Below are 8,940 nucleotides of genomic sequence, written 5' to 3' on the forward strand. Positions count from 1 at the left end.
AGTAAATTTGTATAATTAAGTGGAGTTGATTGCGCGCCTAGACATAGGGTGACAAGATTTTGCCGGATTAGGGTGAAACCTAGTAAGGGGATCCATAGATTGAGTTAATGCAACCCTAGGGTGTTAATTAGAGAAAGGTCTCAATTATTCAATCTAGGGATTAGATGTTATTAGTCTTGAATAGGGATAATAACATAACTTAGGGATCTCTACGGAACAAGTTAAATGAATAAATCGTTCGATTCAGACCCAGAATAACAAGTACAGTCTAGGTGGATTTTTCCTTAGGTATTGTCTTAATTCAATCGATTTTCCCAAAAGCAATTCCCCAATTCTATTCTCGGTGAATTTAATTAGTTAGTTAAAACAAAACCTCTTTATTTTTAGGCTTGATAATAAAAAGACAGTCATTACTAGTACTTTTAGTTCCTTTGGGTTTGACAATCCCGTCTTGCTAAAACTATACTACTGTTCGATAGGTACACTTGCCTACATCGCAATAATAGTTAGTTTCAAGAACAATTAATTATAAATATTTAAAACCTATCACGAAATCAAGAGATCAAGTTTTTGGCGCCATTGCCGAGGAACTAAAATATTAGGAACACTCAATTTTTATTACTTTAGCCATTTATTTTTCTTGCAATCTAATTTTATTTTTAATTTACTAATTTTCTTTTTCCTTCTTCTGGCAGGTTTTTATAGTTTATGACTAGAAGAAACCCGTCAGGACCACTACTTTTTGATGAAGAAATCGATCGCACGGTTCGCAGAAACCAAAGAGAAATAAGGCAAAGCCTAAGATACACAGGTAATGAGCAAGAAGATGATACTCAACCCCCAACCAAAGATATGGATGAAAACCAAGACAATCAGCTACCTCCTGCAATTGCGGCTAATCAAAATCCTGCTCCACGCACTATGTATGATTATGCTTAACCTTCTTTAATAGGAACTGAATCAAGTAAAGTTAGACCTATTGTAGCTACAAATACTTTTGAACTGAAACCTAACAAAATTCAAATGATACAACAGTTTGTTCAGTTTGATGGTTTGTAGGATGAAGATCCCAACGCTCACTTAGCAAACTTTTTGGAACTATGCGATACATTTAAAATTAATGGCATTTCTGATGATGTCATTTGTCTTCGATTATTCCCTTTCTCGTTGAGGAGCAAAGCTAAACAGTGGTTGAACTCGTTACCACGAGGGTCAATTACTACTTGGGAACAAATGACCGAAAAATTTTTACTAAAATATTTTTCGCCGGCTAAAACGGCTAAATTACGTAATGATATCTCTTCTTTTTTGCAGATGGATTTAGAAACACTCTACGATGCATGGGAGAGATACAAGGACCTTTTGATAAGGTGCCCTCACCATGGGTTACCGCTTTGGCTCCAAGTTTAAATGTTCCATAATGGTCTGAATCCTTCGACTCGACAAATGGTTGACGTAGCTGCTAGTGGAACCATCAACAATAAAACACCTGAAGATGCTTATGAGTTCATTGAGGAGATGTCATTGAATAACTATCAGTGGCAAGTCATGACAACAAAGCCAACGAAAATAGCCGGTGTTTATAACGTTGATTCAGTCACCATGCTCTCTAATCAGGTAGAACTTTTGAATAAGAAAATTGATGGTTTTCTTAGCTCTTCACAAGTTCACCCAGTAATGCAGTGCGAAACAAGTGGAGGTGGAACAAGCCGTTCGGAATACCAACCTTATGGCCACAACATGGATAACGAGCAATTAATTTACATGGGTAATAATCCTCGACCTCAAAATAATCGATATAGTAACACTTATAATGCAGGTTGGATGAACCACCCAAATTTCTCATGGGGAGGCTAAGGAAATCAGCGACCACCTCTGAGCTACCAACAACCACCCTATCAACAGGAAAAGAAATCGAATGTTAAAGATATGCTCTCAAAGTTTATATCAATGTCCGAAACCCATTTTCAGAACATAGAAACTACACTTAAAAATCAACAAGCCTTAATCCAAGGACTCAAAACTCAGATAGGCCAGCTTTCTAAACTAATCTTCGAATGACCACAAGGTAGCTTGCCAAGTAATACTGAACCTAACCCAAGGGAACAACTCAACGCAATTAATGTTCAAAATGAATAAGGATTTGTTGAGCCTGAGCCAGAACCGAGGCAAGAAACAGTGGTAAGCAAAGGTAAAGGTGAGGTAGATTATAATAAAAACAAACCAGTGACTATCGAATATAAACCTCGTGTGCCATACCCCAACATGACAAGAAAAGACCGCTCAGATGAAAAATTTGGTAAATTCCTTAAACTCTTAAAAAATTACATATTAACTTACCGTTTATTGAAGCTCTATCGCAGATGCCAAACTCAATGAAATTTTTAAAGGAACTTTTAGCAAATAAGCGGAAGTTGGATGAGGCACCGCATGTGGAGCTGAACGCAGTTTGCTCAGCTATTCTACAAAATAAACTACCCAACAAACTAAAAGATCCAGGGAGTTTTACAATTCCTTGCTTAATTGGTAGTTTAGATGTTAATAATGCATTAGCTGATTTAGGGGCTAGTATTACAATCATGCCCTACAAAATGCTTAAGCAATTATGTCTCAGGAAACCCAAACAGACTAGGATGAGCATTCAATTAGCGGATAAAACTATAAGATTCCCTAAGGGTATTATTGAAGATGTACTAGTTAAAATCGATAAATTTATATTTCCCGTTGACTTTATTGTTCTAGATATAGAGGAAGATAGCAACACTCCTATAATTTTGGGAAGGCCCTTTTTAGCAACTGCTAAAACAATTATTAATGTTGGCACAGGTGAACTCACACTCCGTGTGGGAGACGAAACAATCACTCTTCAAGCTCGCAATTCTGGAAACACATCGGAAATTGGAGGCGATCGTTTAACCCATTCTTCTAAAACTGACAATATAGTACAACCTACTTTGCAGGAAATGAGTCTGAAGGTAGCACATGAGTCATTCGCAAGCAATAGTAGAGGACCCATTCATGAAGATCGAAGGCTACAAATCAAGGAGCTATATGAATGGCGGACGCATAAACCGAGAACACCTGACAAACCGAATCTATGACAGAACAAGCTCAACCCCTTTCCAAATCAACTTAAGGTTGGAGATAGAGTCTTATTAGATGCCACAAATCCCCACATTGTCGCTACCACATCGAATGAAGAAATCCCTCTTACGGTACTCAGCATTTTTCCCATTCGGTACGGTCGAGGCGAGTCATCCCAAGTTCGGCACTTTTAAGGTAAACAACACCCGTTTAAAACCTTATTTTCATGAGATTAATAACAGGAATGAGGAGTATAATCTCCTTGAACCACCATGACCATTCAATGGAGAGGTAAGTCGAGCTTAGACTATAAATAAGTGCTTCTCGGGAAGCAACCCGAGTACTAACAAAATTAATTTCTTTAAATTTTAGTATTTAAAACCTAACTTACTAATATAGATCTTGAATACAGGCTTTTCCACAAAGAGACAACCAAGCACACGGATGTGCTTAGTGCTGTGTGAAAACAAGGCAAAAGATTTCCCCAACACGGGCTACGATAAAATGCCATTGTCGTGCGATGTGGCCACGGTTGAACATGCCAAAACAACACGGGCGTGTCGAACGCCCGTGTAGGAGACCCGTGGTTGACACTGAGAAACTAGCACGGGCGTTCGACACGCCCGTGTCTAGTACCTATGGTCGAACCTGTTAAAATAACACGGGCATGGAAGAAGCGAACGAAGTTAGACACTGTCGTTCGACACGGCCAAGTGCAACCACATGCCCAAGATACACGGGCATGGGATGAATTTCAAACACGCCCAAGTAGGAAAAAACGAAACACACGAGCAAAAATTGGGGAACACGGGCTTGTTACCTAGCCGTGTGCCCCAAAATCTATAAATACCCTGCACTATTCATTATCTTCCCCACTCAAAAACCCTAACCCTAGCCGCTGCAATTTCATACGGCCTCCTTGCCACGCCCATGCGCTGTATCCAACTCCATTTTTGACGCCTATTCTTCTCTTTCTAACGTTTGTTCACTCTTTTTTTGTTTATTCATACTAATTTCTAGGGCTATTTATCATAATAATATGAAAATTTTCATGTTCATTTCTTTTTTTTTTCATACAAATGATATATCTAAAATAGTTATTATCTTTTCATGTTAAAATTTTTACTTATTATACAATTTCTCTACTTTATTTGATTAGTTAGAAGTAAATATTCATGATTAAAACAATATTAAAACTCATGCCTTTAGTGTTTTTCATCCGTCACACATATTGTATTCCATAAAATTCGTTGCCATTTTTTATGCCATACAATTGATTGCTTTGATTAACCTGTTAGTCTTAGTAGTTGCCGACATTATGATTGTTATTTACAAATTACCTTCATTTTACTTTGATCATTCCTCAAAATGAATTAATTATTCTTGATCACAGGTACCATGCCGTCTTAACGAGGAAAGAAAACTGCCGTACCTACTTCGAAGAAGAGGAAGGGAGCGTCATATTCCGTGGGTCCAACCACGAAAATTCGTCACCCTCTCCTGCAGTTCCCCCAAGGGCCCCAAGAAGAGCTTTTCCAAGTACTTCAGACCCTACCTTTAATTGTGGGCCACTGCATTGATTGGGCTGCCGTAGAATAAGTTCAGATGGCTAATGCGATTCGGGCCCTCCTAACCACCGACCCTTGGGAGTTGTTCTTTGGGATCACCGAACCAACATACCTCGAGCTCAAGATGAAACTATGCTCAACGTTCTATCTTCAGACCGTAATAACGAATTACGATGATCCCGGTACGGTCCAATTTTGCCTAGCCGGGTTAGTCCGCCAGCTAAGCATCCCACAGTTTGGTGCTGCACTGGCCTTATATACGGAGGAGTTCAATGAGGAGAATGAAATACATGCTCTCACTCGCCACATACATTTCTCTCCCTCAAAAGTGCTGGCACACTTTGGCCCCTGGCACAGCCTCCTACAATCCTAGTCGCTCCAAGGCATCAGTTCTCCCACCATCCCTGAGGTACCTACACGCCATTTTGGCTCACACGATTACAGGGAGGTGAGAGAGCACTGGCGTTGTCAACACTCACGATGCCTACTTCTTATGGTGTATGTCGCACGGGCACGTCATCGACCTTGCCTATTTCATCACCTTTGCGATTCAGCACCAGATGGAGTGGCATAGGAAAGGGGTCATTTCCATTGGCCCCTATGTGACGCGATTGGCTCGACACTTCGGGCTCCTCGACACTGCGACCCAAGAATCATCCTTGACCCTCATTGGCCAGATGTCTCCACAAGGCATCTCGAGCATGCTTAGTATGAGGATGATCGAGAGGCACTGAGGAACCTACCCTCCTCAATATCATCTCACCCAATCTACCGAGGAGGAGGCCTACGAGGACATTCCTGATGATGTCCCTCCGCAGCACGAGGACCCACCATCCCAGCCACCACCACCCTCTCGTCTAGTTCATGATGCGGCTTCATATGCTGACATCTCTGAGTGCCTAACTCGATTCGAGCAGCAGTGTTTTCAACGATTTGACAACATTGATGCTACTCTACAACATATTTTTCAACACCTCCACATCTCATAGCCAGAGCCACCTCGCGAACCATCCAGTGATGAAGATGTTTAAAAATATTTATTTATTATTTTATGTTTTTAATTTTTATTAAAACTACTTTTTATTTTGATTAGATTTTAGAATTTTATTTTTAATTATCAATTTCGATTATATCTTTATGAATAATTATTCTCCCTAATATCCCCTAAAAAGTTCCTAATTTTATCACAGTTATATAGAGCTCTTAAAGCTAATCATCATATAGGAACTAAAAACTCCACCGGGAAAGGTTCTCCACACTGCCATGTCCTAATCGACCACGACTATAGATACCACTAGATAAAATATTCTTTTGGTGCAGGACTTATAGACTAATGAACCTCTACGACTGCCGAAGTATCCTCCTCCACTCTCGAACCGATCACTCTCCAAAACTCTAGTTTGAGGAATTCATCATACAAGAAGTTTCACTTCTCCCCCTATCTCATTTTTTTTTATACTCTAATATCTATCTTTGTAAATTGAGGGCAATGTACATCTTAAGTGTGGGGGGGTATTTATTTCATTATCAGAGAAATCCCTGAATTACTACCTTGTTCTCTTGAAAAGCTCTCATATCATATTTAGGATAAATTTTGATTGATTTTTTATTTTTGTTGATATATCTTGAATTAAAACATAGGCATTTATGCATTGATTGTTTAAACCTTAAGACATTAGATAATCAAGCATGATGAGTTGATTTTTAAGAATTTAAAATATTAGGTTGTTTCCCTAAAGTTAGGTATTACTTTGAGTTAGAATTCACAAGTTTTAAACATCAAAAAGCCATAATTTTTGTGAGATTTTTGAGCCTTTTGAGCATCTATTAATTATTTCATGCTCACTTTTATTATTGCTTTAGGTGCATCAATATCGAACTGTTATTCTAAAACTTGCTTGATTATGCATGTCAAGACCACACCATTTGATTTGATATGTCAAAATGATTAAGGCACTTAGGATTAACCCACTCATGTCATGAAAAGCCTACCTCCACGATTAACCCCTAGTAAACCCCGTTGAGCCTAACAAGCCATTTCTTGTATTACCCCTAATATGAACCCTTAACCCATTATTGTTGAAATCCCCTAAATTAATCCCTATTTTTTTGTCGAGATTTGAGTTGAATAAATTGCTTAGCTATGTCTTGTTCTTAATAGTTAGTCTATGTTATTTAACTTATTATTAAAAAAAAAACTATGTATATACATTAGTAATTCCATATTCTGAGAAAAAGCTCTATTGTACGCAAGTAATGATTAACTCTTTTTCTAGTTAGGCAATTTTTCAATTCAATGTCGATTCTAACCCTTTCTTTCAGCTTGTGGCCACACCCCCTAACCAAGCCTCATTACAACCCTCTAAAGACCTTTTGATTGATGTTTCATCTCAATTTATCAGTGGTGGAGATTTGATTTTCATGCAAGCCTATCGTAATGACTTTTTATTATTGACTATTGAGTGCTCCATTTCTTGTCCTTAAAACACCTCGAGTGATTTGAGTGAATCTTTAGTGAGGATGTAAAACTCTGTGATATTCCGAATCAAAGGTAATTACTTAAATGAGAAGAGACACCTATGTTTGCATGATTAAATACTCAACTTGGAATGTTTGAAACTTTTATGTTCTTTTAGTTGAATTCTCGATGTATGATTAATCACCTATGGATTATTTTGAGATATTAACGATAGAGATTATAAATTGAGAAGAATTTATTTTGATTATGAGTTGAGAATTTTGCTTGAGGACAAGCAAATGCTTAAGTGTGGGGGTATTTGATAAACCGTAATTTATACATATTTTTACCCCATGTTTAACGCATTTTATGGATGATTTCCTATTAGAATTGGTGAATTCGATGCTCCTAATGCTTTAATTTCATGTTTTATACTTAGGCGAGCATAGGAGAGCGAAAGGAACGAGAAACGGGCCAAAAATGGAGAAAATGGGCCAAAGTACAAAATTAACACGGCCTAGACCTCCTCACACGGGCAGACCACACTGTCGTGTCAATTTGGCAAGCTCGAGCACGGCCTGAAGTAATTGCACACGGGCGTGTCCCTGCCGAGCCCAAGTTGAGTCCAATTCGGAAAAGGCTAATTTTGAGGGCTCTTAGGCGTTCCAAAGCCTATAAATACACCCTAGAGGAGGAAGAAAAGGAGACACAAAATAGGGGGTAAGGAATTACTCCAAGAAAGCCGATTGATCCATCTCAGAAGCCGGATTCATCATCAAGACTGAAGATCTCTCCTCAATTTCCCCTTCAGGAGTTTTGGGTTTTCTTTATGTTTTGTATTCTTTATTATTATGAGATGTTTTCTTATTTAGTTATGAACTAAATCCCCTAAATACCTAAGGGGAATGAAACCTAAGACGAATCTTGTTATTATTTTCTGAATTGTATGATAAATATTTAACTTGTTCTTAATTATGTGTTCTTAATTCTTGTTTTGATATCCCAGGATACTGATTCAAGATAAGCTCTTATTCAGAGGACGAATAGACCCTATCTAAGAGTACATTTGTATAATTAAGTGGATTTGATTGCGCCCCTAGACATAGGGTGACAAGATTTTGCCGGATTAGGGTGAAACCTAATAAGGGGATCCATAGATCGAGTTAATGCAACCCTAGGGTGTTAATTAGAGAAAGGTCTCAATTATTCAATCTAGGGATTAGACATTATTAGTCTTGAATAGGGATAATAACATAACTTAGGGATCTCTACAGAACAAGTTAAATGGATAAATCGTCCAATTTGGACCTAGAATAACAAGTATAGCCTAGGTGGATTTTTCCTTAGGTATTCTCTTAATTCAATCGATTTTCCCAAAAGCAATTCCCCAATTCTATTCTCGGTGAATTCTTAGTTTAGATAATTAGTTAGTTAAAACAAAACCTCTTTATTTTTAGGCTAGATAATAAAAAGACAGTCATTACTAGTACATTTAGTTCCTTTGGGTTCGACAATCCGGTCTTGCTAAAACTATACTACTATTCGATAGGTACACTTGCCTACATCGCGATAATAGTTAGTTTCAAGAATGATTAATTATAAATATTTAAAACCTATCACGAAATCAAGCGATCAGCGTCAAATTCAACACAATCATAGCATGATATATTTCATGTATAACAATAATAAAATGAACAATATTCTTATTAAATCATGCGAACTTACCTCGAATACAGAAACGACAAAATTACTATTTTAGTCCAAAACTTGTATTTTCCTGATTTAAGCCCGAATCTCAATTTCCTTGATCTATCATTTCAAATATAGCCT

The 8,940-nt window shown here is 37.8% G+C and overlaps 1 non-coding gene across 1 annotated transcript; it reads right to left on the minus strand.

The window, feature by feature from the left end:
* Nucleotides 1–1,281: 1,281 nt before the first annotated feature.
* Nucleotides 1,282–1,388, minus strand: LOC128280115 (small nucleolar RNA R71). The gene has a single exon (XR_008270297.1). It is a non-coding gene; the product is annotated as a small nucleolar RNA R71 (small nucleolar RNA).
* Between the last annotated feature and the right edge of the window lie 7,552 nt (nt 1,389–8,940).

Source organism: Gossypium arboreum, chromosome 8, assembly GCF_025698485.1.
Source record: "Gossypium arboreum isolate Shixiya-1 chromosome 8, ASM2569848v2, whole genome shotgun sequence".
Taxonomy (NCBI): Eukaryota; Viridiplantae; Streptophyta; class Magnoliopsida; order Malvales; family Malvaceae; genus Gossypium; species Gossypium arboreum.